A 20,179-nucleotide genomic window follows, 5' to 3' on the forward strand; every position below is an offset into this window, starting at 1 on the left:
ACATCAGCAGGCACACTATTGTAACCACTAATACTTCTGAATATGGTTTGGATGCTGTATTGACTCAGCAAAAGGGGGACAGGAAAGTTACAGTTGCCTTTGCTTCCACAGTGCTTACCGCATCAGATAAGATATATTGTGTAATTGAAAAAGAAGCTCTAGAATGTTTCTGAGTAGTGAGGTACTTCAGGACTTAATTGTGGGGCAAATTATTCACTTTACGGTCAGAACATAAACCCCTATCTGCTTTATTTATTTCCCAGGGATCAAGTCATGTGACCCCAACAATAGCCAAATAGTTCACCAGACTTACGGATTTTGATTTTCAGGTGGAATATTTTCCAGGTCTTCGGAATACAACTCGACATTGTTTATCTCAACTTCCACTTCCAGGCGAAGTGGAGATCCCAGAAGTAGTAATTATGCTAATAGCTTCATCCACTCATGGAGTGAACATTTCTTCTGAATGGAAAGCGGCCCTCAGTGCTGATCAAGTGCTTACTGAACTACTTAAACATTACATAACTAACTAGCTGAACCCACACAGAGCTTCTGTGCAGTAGTTTACTTACTTCTTGGAGTTTTGTTGTGAGAATTTGGCTGGTTGTTCAGTTGTTTATTTTTCCATATGTCTTCGTTGTCTTTTTGCAGTTCTTTCTGTGCATTAGTGCACTTTGTATTTGGATGTTTTTTTGTGGGGGAGGGTTGGTGTTTCAAGTATTTGGTCAGGAGTTTTTTTGTCCCTGCTGTTTTGTGGGTTCCATACCCCTACCTTCTGCCCCAGTGTCTCCACTTCCATCCCCCCACCTATTGCCCCAGTGTTGTCTCTAAAAGCTCCCAGGTTTTGTTTATTTGTTTGATTTAATGTTTTTGTTGGGCTGGTCAGCTGCTGTGGAATCACACAGAACATCTTCCCCCTCCCTACCTCTTGCCCCAGTGTTGGTCCTAGAAGTCCCTTGGGTGTTTTGTTTTGTTTTTTAGTGTCGAGTGTGGCTACTGTTGGCCCTATGTTTTTCCACTCAGTACTTGGGGGGGGGGGTAGGGGGGAATCTGGTATTTGTTTCTCCTCACAGTCTGGCTCTCCGTAGCTTTGTTCCCCCCGCAGCCCTTCAGTTACCTCCCCCGCCACTTATTCTGCACTCTTTTATTTTATTTCCTATACCACGGTCCCTTTTTCTTTGTCAATCTGTACATTTTCATCAAGTTTCATCAAGTGTCCCTCAGTCTCCATCTCTGCTATCTGTAGCCAATACAGTGGGAGACCAACCATTGAGTCTCGCGCCTGTCAACCGTCTCCTCTGTCACGTGTGCCCCTACTGGCTCCCTCTCACGCCCATTCCCGTGCCAGGCCCATGAGTTTTGTTCCCCCCACCCCTTGTGCGGCCTTACCCCCTGTGCTCTGTTTTTCCTTTCAAATTCTTTTTCTGGAGCAGCCGCCTTGTTGCAGCTGGGTCCTGTGGCTCTCTCTCGCCCCAGCCTGGGTCCTCTGGCTTACTGCAGGCTGGACCCAGCCTCTCTACCTTATTGCCGCTGCCGGGCTTGCCACTGCCGGGTTGAGCCAGCGGCACTCTGCCTCACTGCGGCTGAGCCTGCCATTTCATCTGGCGCGGCCTCTCCGCCCCCTTGCTGCTGCTGGGTTCAGCCAGCAGTGCTCTGCCTTGCCGCGCCCGGGCCCAGCATCTTGCACGGCCGGGCCCGCTGCCGCTTGCCTCCACAGCCACCGGGCCAGCTGCCGCCGCTGCTTACCCCCATGGCTGGGCCCTCTGCCATCTCTGGCCTCCCCAGCCATGCCCACTGACGCCGCCTTTTGCTTGCGTGGCCACCGGCCAGACCCGCTGATGCCCCAGCCGCTGCTTGGCTCTGCGGCTGCCAAGCCCACCACTGCTTGCCGCTGCCAGGCCCCCTGCCACCTCCAGCCTCTCCAGTCATGCCCGCCGACACCACCGCTTGCCTGCGCAGCCGCCGGCCAGGCCCGACGACGACGACACTTGCCTGCATGGCCGCTGGGCCCCCTGCCTCCTCTGGCCTCTCCAGCCATGCCCCCCCACACCTCTGGTCTCCTGAGTGTGCCGCCCGGGACGCACATTTGAAGGCACACCCAGGAGATATATATAGAGATATATATAGATGGATGGCTATGTAAAACTAAGTTACCTGAACATCTTCAACTATACATGAATGTAGCAAGTGAGCTGTCTCTTCTCAATGACCTGCTTCTGAGGACTGATCATTTGGTGGTGCCAACCTCCTCCATTTATTTTATTTATTTATTCTAGGGATGTGCATAAAACCGGTTCTCCCGGTTCGGTTCGGATCCGAACCGGGTCCGAACCGGACCAGGGTGGTTCGGTTTTGGTTTTGCCGAACCACCCCCTGGTTCGGTTCGGATCCGAACCGAACTGGTTCGGATCTCGAAAAATAGCTGGTTTGAAAGGGGACCTTGTGTTCTACCTGCCACCCAAATTTCAAGTCGATTGGACCTTCCTCTGATTTTTTACAATTTTTTAAAAAATTTTCAATTTTTGCCCATAACTCCCTATGTGGAGCACTTAGGGGCAAAAAGCTGGGGTGGGTGGTAGCCACCAATGGGTGTCCTCCACCCCAACAATCCCAAGGCAATTGGTTGCTCCTAGTATTATTGGTGAATTTTTGGGAAAAAATTTTTTCCCATTGACTAGAATGGGGGTTTTGGGCTGCCCCAGACCCGGCTCTGTGGGGCAGCATCACCACCAAAGTGGGTCCGGGGCCATGGCAAAAATGGCCTCAGTCCTTCCCAGCAATCCCCGGAGAGATAGGAGTGATGGTTTTTTTAATTAAGATTTTCTAAGGCATTAAATAATATCTAATTGGAAAGAATAGAATGTGTGTCACTGGGTGAAAGGTGATAAAAAGCCACATAGAGAGACAGTTATTCATTTAATGCCTTAGGAAATCCTAATAAAAAAACCATCACTCCTATCTCTCCGGGGATTGCCGGGAGGGACTGAGGCCATTTTTGCCATGGCCCCGGACCCACTTTGGGGGTGCTGCCACCCCACAGAGGCGGGTCCGGGGCTGCCCCCCCCAAAACCCCAATCTAGCCAATGGGATTTTTTCTCTTCTTTTCAAGAAATCCACCAACAATGCTAGGGGCACCCATCAATTGCCACCCCAGCCTTTTTGCCCCTCTCTCTGGGCGCCCTAACACTTAACACCTAGTACCTACCACCGACCCAAGCAAGATGACACTCAGAGAGACAACACACCAACTCTCTGATCTAACAAAAAGGCCACTGCTGCTGCTGCCTGCCAGCAGTGGAGCAGCACACTAAGCACACACACAGAGAAGAAGCAGGAGGCGGAGTGTGGATTCTATGATAGCATATTAGAGTGGATTGATGGTGTCTCATTGAAAATCTCATTTGCTATCATAGAATCCACACTCAATACCTCAGAAACAAGAGAACCCTGTACCCATGGGGGTGCCCCTACCAGAGATCCCTGTACCCCATGGGTTAGAAACCCATGGGGGTGGTTGGCACCCTATGTGCACTACACCACCACTTGCTCTGGGCCACCCCAGCACCCCCATGTGCACTTATAGGGCTGCTGAAAGCTCCATTATAACTTATTATGAGGAAAAACCTTAAAGACGCGTAAACTTCAAAAATCACTTAAAAATCACCTCTTTGCCCAATTCCTTTCAAATAATTCTGATAGCTTCCTTGCCCACCCTAGGAACTACCACCCACCACACTGCACTCTACGACACCCCTTTCCCCCCGACGTGAAGCTATACATTTGCTGCAATCCTAATTATTCTCTATGAGGAATTCAAAACCACTTAACAATTCACCAATAATCAGAGGAGTGTCCAATTGCCTTGAGATTTTTTGGGTGGTAGGCACCCATGCCTGTCTACCACCCACCCTGCTTTTGTGCTCCTAGGTCCTCCACAACAGGGGAAATGGACTGGTTCGTGTCCCATTATACTCAATGAGAAAAATAATTAAAAATATTTCAAATATTCATAAAAAATCATAGGGGTGTCTGATTGCTTCAGGGTTCACATGGTTGTTGGCACCCATGAGTGCTCCACAATAAGAAATAATGGCCTGGTTCGGGTCCCATTATATCCTATGCGAGAAAAATAAAAATATTTTTCAAAAATTCATAAAAAATCGTACGAGTGTCCGATTGCTTTGGGGTTTGGGTGACAGGTACCCCTGGGTGCCAGCTACCATCTGACCAATTTTCAGCTTTCTGAACCGATCCTAACCGGTCCGAACCGGTTCGAAACGAACCACCCCCAGTTCAGTTCGGATTCGAACCGAACCGGGGGTGGTTCGGTTCGATCCGAACCTCCGAACCGGAACCGGTTCGAACCCGAACCGGTTCAGATCCGAACCGGTTCGCACATCCCTAATTCATTCATTCATTCATTCATTCCTATTTATATACCATCCTTCCAAAATGGCTTAAAAAACAATTAAAACCATTTAACAATTAAAATCAAAACTATAAAAACAGAATAATACCAATTAAACAGCTAAAAACCCTGGAAAACCAGGGCAACCATTTACAACAATTTAAAACAGTTTACAGCAGTTTAAAAACCCGGGAAGGCCAGGCCAAACAGATAGGTTTTAAGGCCTTTCCTGAAAGACAGTAATGAACTCAAATTACGGATTTCTGCCGAGAGTGCATTCCATAGCCCAGGAGCAGCTACAGAGAAGGCCCACCTCTGAGTCGCCACCAGACAAACTGGTGGTAACTGGAGATGGACCTCCTCAGATAACCTTAAAGTGTGGTGGGGATCATGCAGAGAAGCAAAAGTGATCAAAGTTACAAACACATTGAAAATGTAATCAGACACTCTTGTACTATATGTGACAAGTCACAGAAGACTTTTACCACCCCCTTGACTCCAGTAGAGTATCCCAATGTGCCCTGGGAAAAACGTGCTCTGGATATAATGGGGCCTTTTGATAACCAACCTACAAAACAAAGTTTTGTTATAGTGATGGTGGATTATTATTTCAGGTGGCCGGAAGTTTCATTTGCTGACAACATTACTACAAAGAAGGTGATCCAATTCATGGCTGTAGTTTTTTCAAACGAAGGTCTTCCTTAAGAGCTTAGCTCATTTGAAATGGAGTAATGCTTGCACAACTCTTGGGTAAAACACAGGACTCTTTCCTTGTACCATCTTTGCGGGAATGGCTTCCTGGAAAGAATGAACAGATTGGTGAAAGAGAGTTTATAATGGGCTACTACACAGCAACCCTAGAAAGAGGGTATCTGTGAAACTCTATTTGCTTATCCAACTACTTCTCATTCTACTCCAGGAAAATCACCTTTTGAATGGCTGAGAGGATGTAAAGCTACCAGCAAAATTACCCAATGGCAACAACTGATAGTGTATACTGTGCCATCTCACCCTGAGGATGCAGAGATTCATGATCGGGTAAGGGAGAAGCAACATAAATGTGCATTGTATGTGGATAAGAAGTTAATATTTGGAAGAATGCTTGCAACTGCAAGCCCTTTTACTAAGATATATATACCTGGGATGCACCCCAAAATCTCCAAACATGCCCATTTAATTCGTGTACTTCAAGCTAGCAGGCAGGTAAGCCTGTCTCCATAGAAGGCAAAAGAGTCAAAGCTCTCAGTTCTGCCTTGGAGTAGAAATGCATCTCAACAGCTGATCATTAGGCATGACTCTGTCATTTTATGTACTCATATCTATGAGAAGGTACTGTGTTTGAAGTAGGAAATACAAGAAAGGAAGCCTGGGAACCATAGAGAGAGGGAAGTGATAGACCTGCATCTGTGAAAGCAAAGTTCTAAACATGTAATTGGAAGAATACACCCTACCCACATTGGTCTATTCATCTGAATCTGTTTTCCAAGTAGGTATAAAAAACCATAGATATACTAAATGTGCATTTATTTATTTATTTATTTATATATTTATTTAATATACCACCTAATACAGAAATCTCTAGGCAGTGTACATAATATAAAATATAAAACATTTAAAATTCATAAAAACATAAAAATCATAATAAATAAAAATATGTTAAAATTTAAAAATTTGGTTTCAGTTAAATAGGTATGTCTTCCCAGGTATGCCTGGGAAAATAGGTATGTCTTCATGGTCGACCTAAAAACAAACAGAGGCGGAGACGCTCTTATTTCAGCAGGGAGTGCATTCCAAAGCCTGGGGCAGCCACAGAGAAGGCCTAGTTCTGAGTTGCCACCAAACGAGTTAGCGGCAACCATAACCAGACCTCTCCAGATCATCTTAATAGGCAACAGGGTCCATGACTGAGAAGGCACTCTCTTAAGTGTGTGTGTGTGTGTGTGTGTGTGTGTGTGTGTATATATATATATATATATATATATATATATATATATATATATATATATCGGCAGCCAGTGCAGTTCTTTTAGAATCAGTGTTATATGTTCCCTTTTGCTAAACCCAGAGACAAATCTGGCTGCCGCATTCTGTACCAATTGTAGTTTCCAAACTATGTACAAAGGCAGCCCCACATAGAGTGCATTACAGTAGTCAAGCATAGAGGTTACCAGCATATGTACCACTGTTTTAAAGTCATTTGTCTCCAGAAATGGACATATCTGGCATATCAGCTGAAGCTGATAAAAAGCACTCCTGGCCACAGCGTCAACCTGAGTTTGGGATCCAGGAGCAATCCCGGACTATGAACCTGATCTTTTAGGGGGAGTGTAAGCCCATCAAAAACAGGCATATCTAAACCATCTCTTGGATCCTGAACCCCAACAGACAGGCAGTACCTCCAGTCTTGTCTGGATTCAACTTCAGCCTGTTATCCCTCATTCAGCCCAATATTGCCTCCAGGCAGGCCATTTCCTTATGAAGTTGGTATGGAGAAATATATCTGGGTGTCATCAGCATATTGATAGCATCCCAGACCAAACTCCCAGCAGTTTCATGTAGATGTTAAAAAGCATTGGAGACAGTATGGAGCCTTGTGGAACCCCACACTTTAGTTCTCACTTTTCGGAGCAACAGTCTCCAAGTGACACCATCTGGAATCTACCAGAGAGGTAGGAATGGAACCACTGTAAACCACTGTAAAACAGTGTCACCCAATCCCACCTCCTTCAAATGACCCAGCTGGATACCGTGGTCAATGGTATCGAAAGCCGCTAAGAGATCCAAAAAGGATCAGCTGAATCACACTCCCTCTGTTGATCACCAATTGGAGATCATCCATCAGGCCGACCGAGGCAGTCTCAACCCCATAGCCAACCCGGAAGCCCATCTGGAAAGGATCTAAATAATCTGTGTCATCCAAAAATTCCTGGAGCTGAGAAGCAACCACTTGCTCAATCACCTTGGCCAACCAAGGAAGATTAGAGACAGGTCTGTAATTAGCTAGCTCTGAAGGATCCAATGCAGGTTTCTTCAAATAAGGTCTAATAATAGCCTTTTTAAGACAAGGAGGCATCCTGCTCTCCCTCAGAGAAGCATTTATGATATTTACCAGACCCTCTCTGATAATATGACTGCCCGGTGAAATAAGCCAAGTTGGGCAAGGGTCAAGAGAGCGGGGGGGGGGTACAGTCTGAAGCAGTTTATCCACATCTTCAGAAGTAACAAACTGAAAATGATCCAATTTAATCCTACAAGAGAGGTTGCTGGGCACCTCTGCAATAGACTCTATAGTAACTGTGGAGTCTAGTTTAGCATGAATACAAGATATTTTATCTGCAAAGAAGTTGTTAAAAACATCACAGTGAGTGACAGATGGTTCAAAGTTCAAATTAAAGGCAGAGGGCATATGAACTAGCCCCCTGACAACCCTAGATAACTCAGCTGGACATAACCCAGCTGGTCCTAAATTTCCCAACCTTCAGTTTCATGGAGTGACCCCTAGTTCTAGTGCTGTGAGAGATGGAGAATAATTTCTCTCTGTCCATCCTCTCCACTCCAGGCATATTTTTATACACTTTGATCATGTCTCCCCTTAGTTGACTCTTTTCCAAGGTAAAGAGCCCCAGATTCTGTAGCCTAGCCTCATAAGGAAGATGCTCCAGGCCCTGATCATTTTGGTTGCCCTCTTCTGCACCTTTTCCATTCTACAATATCCTTCTTAAGATACGGTGACCAACGCTGTACACAGTACTCCAGATGTGGCTGCACCATAGATTTGTATAAGGTCATTATAATATTAGCATTTTAATTTTCAATGCACCTTCTAATGATTCCTAGCATGGAATTAGTCTTTTTCACAGCTGCCACACATTGAGACAACACTTTCAATGAGCTGTCCACCATGACCCCAAGATCTCTCTCCTGGTCAGTCACCAACAGCTCAGATCCCATCAGCATATATGTGAAGTTGGGGTTTTTTGCCCTACTGTGCATCACTTTACACTTGCTGATATTGACCACATTTACCATTTTGTCACCCACTCCCCCCGTTTGAAGGGATCTTTTTGGAGTTCCGCACAATCCATTGTGGCAAGAGGAGCATTGGAGGAGCCACAAGAGGGAGGGAAAATCTGGCTGCACTGCCAGCCGTCAAACCTCTGCCCTCCACCCCCACCACGCAAGCAGCTTCCCTGGCAGGAAAGCCCCACACACCGTCAGGCTCCACATGGGGTGGCAGCACTGGCAGTGCACCACCCGATGGACCTGCCACTGGTCCTGGACCGGACTTGGCAACAGCAGGCTCCTCCAGATAGGAGAGCCTTCATGCCACCACCTCACCTGGGGTGAAGAACATGCCAATGGGGATCTGTGGGACCCCATGCCAGAGTCTTTTCTGCCCCCCCCAGCCTCCAACACCAGCTTGGGGACTCCTCCTGCCTCTGCCTGCCACCTGCTGTGAGCCTTGCTCACAACACGGCACTCAGACATGACCCCTGTGGCTGTGGGCTTTTTCTTTTTTTAAAAATAAGAATTTAAAAAAATTAAGGGGGACAAAAAACCAATAAAATAAAATAAAATGGGGGGCAACTAAGGGTGAACCTGTAAAAATAAGAAACAACTTGTAAAAACAAGAGACAAACTGTAAAAAAAATAAAAAAGTCACAGGAAAAATACCTCTCCCAAACCAAACTTGAAAGGAGGCCTTATTTAATGAAAGCTAGGACAAAGGGGGCACCAAAAAGAAAGCACTTCCCCCTCATTGTCCTGAAGAATCTTCTGCCCCACAGTCTGGTCAGGGGGAAAAACCCTTACCTGACCAGTGGCAGGCTGGCATGTAGGTACAGCCGGGGGGGGGCAGAATGAGCAGTCTTCCAGCCGCCCACCTACCCCAAAAAACAAATTAGAAGAGAAACACGGAAACAAATAAAATAAAAAGATGGTGGGGGGAAATGTGCTGGGGAATAAGTGAGAGAAAAGAGAGGGGAAGTAGCCGATGCACTGGAGTCTGTAGCAGGCAGTGTGCTAAGCACAGCAGGAAATCGGTTAAAAAGGAAAAATGCCTGCTCCAGAGAAAACAAGGAACCCCTGCCCCCCCCCAAACCCACAAAATAAAATAAAGCAAATGAGCTGAGGACTCTTCAACTCAGCCCAGAATTAAAAGAAGCAGCCACCAGCGAGTAACACATAATAGCAAAAAGGAAGAAGGTGGGGATGCATGGGGGGGATGAAACAGGGAAATGGGCCAGAGAGTCCTCTCAGGCCAAAGGGCCTTTGGTCCCCCAGTCCACTGGCAGTGGGCACAGAGCAGGAGAGACAGTCACTCACAAAACAAAACAAAACTCAGCAGCAGCAGCGCACACGCACACACACACACACACACTCAGCCAGGAGAAATTACTTTGGAGAGGGGGGAGTGGGGGGAATGGGGGGAACGGCAGAGGGGACTGGAGAGACTTCATCGCCATCAGCACAGAGGCAGGCAGGCACAAGAAGTCTGCAGCCAAACTCTCTCACCAGCAGCAGCCAGCTACAGCAAGCAGCAAGAGCGATTTTTGCAAGGGCTTGCCTTTAAATAGAACTTGAAACTCCATCCTTTTGGAGCCCCCACCTTTGCCCCCCCCCCCCGGCTCCAGGACTGGCACCACTGAAAAGTCTATCAGAGAGCCAGAGACATCTGGCCAATCAGTGAAGCAGGAGCTCAGCAAATGAAATCAAGGGAAACAAATGACACAAAATGGCTACTAGCACCTAAAATGGAGACTCGGGACTTTGAGCCTGTTCGAACTGGTTCGAACCGAACCAGGCTCTATTTGTTCGAACTTGGATTGGCATTGCCAATGCAATGCCCTGTTTGGTCTGAGTTCGAACCTTTGAACAAAACCAGTTCGAATTCAAGCCTGTTTGCACACCCCTATAAAGTACCTGCTTTAAGTCCATAAAAGCACAATGGATAAGATCTAAGTGCCTGACCTGGGAAGGATCTTTAGGAGGCTCAACTTGTAATACCACCTCCATATAAATATTGATCCAGTAAGCTAGTTATTCCATGTGTGGTCCACTTGCTTGCACTTAGTCACCTCTTGTTCCTCACTCCACTTTCCCTCCTTGGGCTTTACCTCTGGCTCCCTAAAAAGTAAGCTGAAGAGGTCTACATATTAACCTCTCCAAATATTTTTCTTTGGTCACCAGGAGGAGATGATACCCCAAGAGCAAGGTCATGGCCTCATATGGGGAATGCTGAGGTGAACATGCAACATCCATGGGGGTAAGCCTACGCAGCTCCACCACTCTCTTAAGCCCCAAAAGGTGTTGTATTTTCCCACAATACCTGACTACATGCACCATAGGGGAAACCAAGCTTCCCTCCAAAACCAGGCGTGCCCATAGCAGGCCAAGCTGGTATGTTAGTAGGGGTCACCCCTAGCCATATCTCCCAGAAAGTACTGGGGATGAATACAGAGGATAAGCGGGGCACACACAAATGCCTTCAGTGAAAGTTTACTGGGGGAAAGTGCCAATGGGGCCTAGAGGGGCTGCCACTGCCTCTAAGCAGCCACCACTGGTGCCACTGGTAAAGTGACCTCTAGCCCATCCCCCCCATCCATCCCTCAAACCCTTTTAGAGTTAGGGGTCCTCTTTGCTTGTAAAGGGGAATCCTCACTGGATTCCCCTGTACAAGCATAGTCACTCAAACCGGGTTGAACTGGGTCGAACTGATTCAACCCAATCCGCCAGAACGAACTGAGCAGCTGTCCACTTCTAACAAATTGTTTTGCAGACCAGTGGTTCAGCTCAAATTCAGATCAAATTCAGACTGAACTGCCATAAAAGGTTCCCTGCATACTCCTACCCCCCCCCGAGATCACAGAATCCACTGGTGGTGAAGGGCCCACTGGCACAGCTAGCACCGGCACTGATCCAGAGGCTCTGCCATCTTGTCCCTGTGCATCATGCTCAAGGAGCATCAGTCTATCAGAAATAGAACAACAGCTCATCCCTGGCAGTACCCCTAGTACGCTTCCTGCCCATCTTTTCCGAATTAGAAGGACCAGTCCCATCATCTTTCTCCCCCTGCTTTTTGGCTTTCCCCAGCACCTACATCCTGGCAATAAAAGCCATAAAACCCATCAAATCATTGCATCATCAGTTGAAGAGAGTTGTGGAGCAGCAGACCTCCTGGGGGACCAAATTGGACTCCCACCAGTTTTCCCCTTTGCTTTCTTAGGAAGCGTGATGTAGCGTAATATCAAAAGACTGGGGGTGGGGCAAAACCACCGAACCCAGAGGCTGAGAAGGATGAGGGGACCCCCCACACACAGACCCCGAAGGGAATGAACCCCACCCCACCCACACACAAGGAACTTCAGAGTGGCCTGAGTGCCTGCAAGGCAGATAATGGTCAGCAAAGGGTAAGGAGGGGAAAGGTGGATGTCACTATGAAACCAGCAAGCAACCCGGTCAGCACAGGTTGGAAATCACTATGGGGCCCCTGTCCTACCCCAACCCCAACAAAGAACTAAGAAGAGAACAAAAGGGGGAGCTTCCCACCTGTTCTGGGCCCATGCCCAGGAGAGCTCCTGCTGCCCCCAAAAGCTACCGCTGCTAGGGCAAGCCTGGATGCCTCCGCAGGCCCAAGCTGCACCACCACATACCTAAGTGCCACCAAACCCAGCTGTAGCCGCTTCCAGCCAAACCTGGGTGATCACTAGTTCCCCCTTCGCCCCTGCAAACTGTCACGCTGCCAAAGGAAGAAGGAAACACTGCTGCCGCTGTCCCAGCATGAAAGGGGCTGCTGCAGCACTGTAGTCGCACTGCTGACACTTCTATCCAGGACAGCCACTCCAGGCTTCAGGTAGGCCCTGAAATAGGAGCTCCATGAAAGACCTCCGCGCACAGAGCTCAACCTGGCCAGGACAGAGCCTGGGAGCTTGTGGGCTAGCCGCAATGGCCCAGCAAGCCATGGCTCCTCCCCGGCAGAGCCAATCCATGACTATCCCCATGCCGACAAGTTTGGGGGTGGGGCAAATTGCCACCACTCAGCACGATGCCTTTGGGTTGCCACATTTGGATGTTTTAACAGCATTTGGAAGAGTAAAATAACAAGATAGTTCTTGGTAGTCAATTTGTTGCAAAAACATAATGCAGTGGATAGGTACTTGAACAGTTTGTGTTTCTGCTGTGCTGAATTAGTAAGTGCTCTTACCTTCTAAAATGTTCACCTTGATCCAATTGAGAGTGAAATGATATTGGTGTCATTCAAACCATATCCTTGCATTATATGTTTAAAAGTTCAAATGGGATCAAAAGTAGCAAAAATCCCTGTGGTTTGGAGGTTTGGTTTGAAGCGAAAACCTCCAGGTTTGGAGGAAAACCTCTACTTAGCAATGATCCTTCTTTCTTTCTCACCTGATAGGTGGAGATGTTTCCATTTTGTTCAGTCACAAATGTCTGTATTAAGCACCAGTACACATTATTTACTGTTCTGCAGGAGCTTTTAACTCTAATTTGAGATCCCTACAACTTTGACCAATGTCATTGTTGCCCCAAGCTATTTAGCTGTTGATATACAAAGTTATTTCTCACCTTTCAGCTCAAGGCAAAATGCACAAGATGGCTTCCAAAGAATAAAACATCCTAAAATACAAGATAGCAAAGCAACTAATACACTATAACAAACAAGAAAAAAGCAGCATAAAACCCAATTAGGATTACTACTATGACTACTACAAGTATTTATATCCCGCCTTTCAGCCAAAGATCTCAAAGTGGTTTATATTGAAAAATAGATAGATAGATAGATAGATAGATAGATAGATAGATAGATAGATATGGTTCACTATCCCAAAGGGCTCATAATCTAAGAAGAAATGGGAAGGGTGCAGGGCTGGGATTGGATAGGGTCAATTAATTGTTTAAGAAATCATACAGCACAAAACATGAGTAGCAGCAGTAAGCATTTCATTATCACCGTCCCTCTGAGAGCTCAGCTAAAAATAATTGTTCTAACCTGTTGCCTAAAGTGAAGCAGAGTTGGTACCCAGCCAACTTTTGTAAGAAGAGTATTCAATAATGGGGCACCACTACTGAAGAAGATGCACTGCCCAGAGTTGCATCAGCTTTTAAGGCAGGGACATCCAGAGAGGAAACACCACATATCTGCTTAGTTTATATAATGAAGCAAGTGAAATTTGATAAGTGGTTATTTGGTACATCAAAGTCAGGGGCGGAGGGAGGCCAGCGGCGGCCCAGGTTCTGCCGCTGCCATGGCCCCCCTAGCCCCACTCCCTGCGTCTGACATCAGATGCAGGGAGCATTTAGCCACAGCCTTGCATCTGACATCAGACATGGGGGTGTCAGGCGCAGGGGCATCTGATGTCAGACGCAGGGGGCTCAAGGCTCCATTTGGGAGATACACCAGCCAGCTCTGCATTAGCAGCACAGCCAGAGCAATGCCCCATTTGGGAGTTAGATTGTCCAGTGCTGCATTCGCAGCACAGCCAGAGTGGCTCTCCCTGCCTTTAAAAGGCAGGGATAGTCACTCCAGCCATGCTGCGAAGGCCACGTTGGCCAATTTAGCTCAAAAATGGGGCTGCGCATCCCCATATGGGAGCTAAATCATGCCCCCTGCATCTGATGTCAGACCCGGGTTGTGTGTGTCTAGGGCAGTAGGCACAGCACCTGCGGGGGGGGGGCTGGGTTCATTGAACCCATCTGCTAGGGATGTGCAAAACGTTTCAGGTACAGAATGATCTTTTTGTGCACAAAAATGATCAATGATCACACAATGATCAATTTGTGCACAAAACAAATCACCCCTCTGCATGTCCCGAAAGATCCGGCTCCAAAACAAATGTCCCGAATTTTCGAGCCAAATGTTTTGTTGCTTTGGACCTCCATTTTGTGGTGATCTCCATGTAGTCTCCATTTTATGTTTGAATTTCCCACCTATCCAAGCTTCAGATCGGTGAATAAAAGTATGGGCTGATATGCTGACAATTCCCTCCTGGTTCCAGATTGGCTCTTTTGGCTCTTGCTACTCTTGACTGACCCCACATTGACCAGGGGAAGGGTCGAAGAAGGGGCAAGGGTGGGGGGAGTTCAAGGAGGGATTTTCAATCAGATTTAAAGAGGCAGCTGCCACCATTCTGCCGTTCTGCCTCATGGGAGGAGAGAGAGAGAGAGAAAGAGAGAGAGAGAGAGTTCTTTGCTTTGCCTTGCCTTGCCTTGCCATGCCGATTGCCTTCTGCCTTGCCAGCCTGCCTTGCCACCCAGCCTGCCTGCCCCTGCTGGCTGCTGCATGCCAGCCTCGGAATGGATTATCTGCTGCATTGCTTTCTTGTTCCTGAGAAGAAGGAGCCAGTGTGGTGTAGTGGTTAGAGTGCTGGACTAGAACCGGGGAGACCCCAGTTCAAATCCCCATTCAGCCATGATACTTGCTGGGTGACTCTGGGCCAGTCACTTCTCTCTCAGCCTAACCTACTTCACAGGGTTGTTGTGAGGAGAAACCTAAGTATGTAATACACTGCTCTGGGCTTCTTGGGGGAAGAGCGGGATAGAAAATGAAATAAATAAATAAATCTTTTTTTTTCACCCCCTTCCTGCTGGTGCGAGAATCACTGCCTGCCTGTGCCTGTTGTCTGTGCACCACTAGCCCCAGAGCCCATGTGTCCACTGGCCACCAGGCCAGCTAACCACCCCTCCCCCCCACAAAAAAATATTTCAGGCTTTTGCCCCAGCCCCATCTGAAGACTGAAGAAGACTGAAGAAGAAAGAAAGAGTAGACTCAGACACCAGACCACAGAAATGGAATACTGGACGCAACATCGGTGAAACCTTAGACTGAGTAAGTACTCATTTGACACACACACACCCCTCTGGAATTGTATGTGCTTGGGGTTTTTTCCCTGTTTGGAGGGAGGTTTGGGGTTGCAAGTGAATTTAAAAAGTTGTGTGTTGTATAGTTTAAATGTTTAGACAGGGGTTCTGTGTGGGAGGGATCCCCGTTAGCTAGTACTAGTAGGTGGTTAGAAGGGTAGCGTAGCCTCCTGGTTTAAAAAAACAATTCTGTCTTTTTTCTCATTCCAAAGATTAATTTATTTTTTGCATTTGTACAAAACAGAAGCCTGTCCTCCAGCCCTCTGTGCCCATAATAAATCAGTATTAATAATCTCTGCCCAGCAGCCTACAGGCTCTGAGGGGGCAGGAAGGCACGGACTCTAGCCTCCTCCCTGCGCCCATTTACCCCTCACCCCCAACTGCAGCATTCTGAGGCCATGGCAAAACAACCCTAAACCCACTAACCCTTTCACAGGGCACACACACACACACACACACACACACACACACGTAAACCATGCTTCCCCCCTACATAATCTCAAGTGTAGCAGTATATATATTATGCAATTCAAATGTCTTGGATGGTTTGTTATTGTGCCTGTATTTTGGGGACCTCATGGATGGGCACAGGACAGGTGTTCTCTCTCTCTCTCTCTCTCTCTCTCTCTCTCTGGACTTCTTTGCAATGAAGATTGGGTCATATTGTGACTTCTAGTATCATCATCATTTTTATTCAAACTAGATTGCTTGCATCCACAATAGGTTGTGCAGGCTCCGATCTGTTGCAGAAGTGTCAAAAAATGTGCCAAAATTTGTGTGTCATTGTTGTCATCATCACTCTTCTATTTGGGGGGGGCAAACCTCGCTGTCCCACCAGCAGAATATTGTTTTGGACCCTTCCTTACTTAACCCACTTTTATAGCTGGGTGCCACAGATGTAGCTGTGTCTGTTGCTTGTGGATGAAAAATGCTTGGGGGAGGGAGGGCAGGGTACATCTGATGCTGTTGCTGGCCCTAGTCTGCTGCATCTGTGATATCACACTTGCTTGCTTGCTGCTGACTGCTGCTGTTACCCTGCATTGGGAGGGGGCGTGTGGGGCAGTGCATTCCATTGTTGTTGTTTCACACTGTTGTGTGTAGATCAATTGCATTTCTGTGGAGGGGATGGTGGGACACAATGGATGCGGTGAGTCACACAATGGATGTGTGTGACCTTTGGAAACCTTGTTCTTTGCAAAGCTCTGCTGTTGTTGTTGATATGTGCTGTATCCACCCTATGGGACAATGGGGACAGACAGTGCCTATTTCTGCCTGTGGGTGCCTCCTAGGAGTGCCACAGTGGGTCGGGTGGTAGTGCCCCAATGGGTGCCTGCTACCACCCAGATTTCAAAGAAATTGGCAGAAGGGCTGATTTTTAAAGAATTTCTGAAGTTTGCATGTCTTTAAGCTTTCCCCCCATAAGGAATAATGGGGAATTCAGCAGCCCCATAACTCCACTTGGGAGGGCACCAGGGTGGCCCAGAGCGAGTGGTGGTATAGTGCACATAGGGTGCCAACCACCCCCATACCCACAAGACCATGGGGTACTGGGTTTTGTTGTTTCTGAGGTGTTCTGAGAGTAAATTCTCTGGTAGCAAATGAGAGTGGATTCATTTTCAATGACAAAACAAAAGCAATTCTCCATGCACAAAGAATCTCTCCTCTGGAATATGGAAGCAAACGGATTGAAATCTTGCTGGATGTTGACATTTTAAGGAAACGCTGAGAGTTAAAGTTTTCAACTGTTATACTGCAAGAAAGAGGAATTAAATATAGATGGGTGGCATTTTTTTGCTTGGAAGTTTTTATGGACTGTGGGGAGCACAGATATATACACCTTCAGATGCAAAGCGCCTGCTGGAATCTTTGAGTGTAACTGATTCTTCAACAGTGACAGATAAAACCCCGAACGAGGATCAATCAGAAGATTTGAAATGAGACCAAGCCTCTGCTTTTTAGAGCAGGGATAAAAGTAAGAAACTGATTTTAAGAACCCAATAAAATGGATGGACTTAAATTATTCAGTGTTAATTCAGACTGAATAGCCCGTTTAAAACGAGGAATTTTTAAAAAAAAATTGAAGAGAAAAAAAGCTGATGCGATCTGCCTCATATTAAACTCATATTAAGTTGTGTAATGTCAATTTATTGGATTGTCAGTATTTACAAATCAGCTCGATTGTGAAGAAAGAAATACAAAAACAAGGTGGAAAACTCAGAAATTTAACTGAATTTGAACTATTGATAACCAAAAATGTGGATCACCTATTGGGACTGATATACAAGTTGCTGCTGAAATATGACATGGAAACAGAGCAGATTAAGGACTGCATGATTAAGTGGATGCGAAATCTTAATAGAACAATCAACATTCAAGAATGGGAATACCGCCTTGGGGTTTTCTTTTAACGAAAGGCGGTATAAAAATGTTAAAATACATAAAAATAAAATAAATAAAAATAGCAATGGAAGATGAGCATTAAATTTACAGTAAACAGCAATTTAAAAGAAAATTGGTATAAAATGTATTTCCATTGGTATATTACTCCTTTGACTATTAATAAGATAGACAGTGAGGCGAGTCTCATGATCAGTGAGGCCCACCTTAAGGGGGTTTTCGGGCAGAACAGGCTTAGCCCGCTCTCCCCGCAGACGATCACAATTGCAGCCCTCGGTGGCCGGATCAGCCGCCCACACGACTGCCAGCTCTGTCACGGAGCCGGCGGGGGCTGCGGGGATCGGGGGAAGTTCCAGGAAGATCCTGGAAGTTCCAGGATGGAAGTTCCATGCTGGAGAGACCCCCGAACCTGAGAGGTTGCTTGCAGCCTCCCGGCCGGGGATCTCCTCATTTGTTGCCGCGGCGTGGAGCTGCACCACGACAATACACAATCAAAAAGATGAGGTTAATGGAGCAGTCACTCTGTTAACCTCAGCTAAGGGGAGGGGTACTTTGGGAGGTTTGCTGCCGGGAGCTGTGCAGCTCCCGTTGCAGCACACAATCGGCCGAAATTGGGCTAGGCTCCCTCAGCCCGCTTTCGGCCGATCATGAGAATAACCTCACTAACTACTCAAAAGATTGTTGGAAATGTAAGCAGCACATAGGGACTTTTTATTAGATGTGGTGGACTTGCAGTAAGGCACAACAGTTTGGGGGAAAGATCAATTCTAAGATGCAGCAAATTTTCCTTACTTACCTGAGCTATTTTTGTTAAATGTGACCAGACTTAATATACCTACTAAATACACGGAGTTATCTTTATACATGATTACTGCTGCTAGGATTCTGTATGCTGCCAACTGGAGATCAAAGATAATCCCGTGCCTGGATGATTGGCTATTAAAACTATGGGAATAATCTTCGATGGCCAAGTTAACAGCCTATTTGCAGAATCATTCAGAAGAATCATTTGTGTTAATTTGGGAACCCTTTATAAATTTTAATGCAATACAAAGTCACCATCCATATCCAAGACTTGGATTTTACTAATATGGATAACCAATTTATATATTCTATATACATATTTCATATTTCTTTGTAATTTTGGTTGTGGGGACAAAGGGTAAAGGGTGGAAGAAGATTTATGAATGGTAATATGTCATATGTCATATACAACCACTGTATCGGGGAAGTTCAAGAGATGATACTGTAATCAATTTCTTTCTTCTTATTTTCTAAATAAAAAAAAATCTTTAAAAAAAATAGTTCTGGATTACACCATGCATTTTAGAAACTGAATGTCTTTTCCCCCAGCAAATCCAATGAAATCTCTGTTGGATCATATCATGTTGTGCCATCTTGACCTTTGTTCCGGTCTCATTGCAGGTCTCAGGGTGTAAAATATATTGCAATACAATTACATCTTATGCCAAGTTTCAGGGAGTGATGCCAAGCTGTTGTGATCTTGGGACATTTTATAGCCTTACTATTCGGGTTCCTACTCAAGATACCAGCACCATATAACAAGATGCATTAATTAATTGTGGATCCAGCTGGCTCAAAATATGGCAACCTGCCATAAATGATTTAAGGTCAATCACATCCAATATACTAAAGCGCAAATATGCATGTATGCATTTATTTCTGTTTATTTCTACTATTTCTACCCCACCCTCCCCTGTTAAAAACAGGCACAAAGCAGCTCACAGTATGAAACAATTAAATCAGCAGAACATAATATACAAACCAATAAAAGCATTGTAAGAGTAGCAGTCTAAAAAACTACAACACAAATCAAATATACAGAAATATATAGAAGCAACGGTCTGAAAATGGAGCAATGCTTCATGGATCTTATAAAACTACCATTCAAAGCCAAGAGAAAATTTAAAACAAACTGTGCAATGGAACATCGACCTGGTAATGTTGTATGCACGCAAGTTAAGCTAATGCAAAATGTACACAAATGATGTTATGTGACAGCAATCCCATCATTTCCAATGGACGTACTCTTGTGTAATGCCATTTGTGCAGCTTGCATGCGTGCAAAGTTACCAGCCTGATATGCCATAATGCTGTATGTCAATCAAGGTCTTCAGCTGCCATTTAAAAGCATTAAAAAGGAAGGAATCCTGACAGATCTCCTTGAGGGAAGAATTCCAGATGTATGGTGCTGCCACTGAAAGGCCCAGTCTAATCCTTAGAACAGACCTATAAGTTAGACCAATCCTACTGTCCCCACATTGTAGTGGTGGGGCTGGGGCTGAGAGATATCATCTTGCCAGTGAGTTAGAACCAGAGACTGCCCAGATCACAGCTTATTATTTTATTTTATTGTTCAATTTTATAACGCCTTTCTTTAAGCATCTCAAGGCAGTTTACAAAAGTTAAAATACAATAAAGCTCCATAAAAGTTACATTTAAAACCTTAATATCAATTAAACATTACAACAATAAAAC

This window comes from Hemicordylus capensis, chromosome 4, assembly GCF_027244095.1.
Source record: "Hemicordylus capensis ecotype Gifberg chromosome 4, rHemCap1.1.pri, whole genome shotgun sequence".
NCBI classification, from domain to species: domain Eukaryota; kingdom Metazoa; phylum Chordata; class Lepidosauria; order Squamata; family Cordylidae; genus Hemicordylus; species Hemicordylus capensis.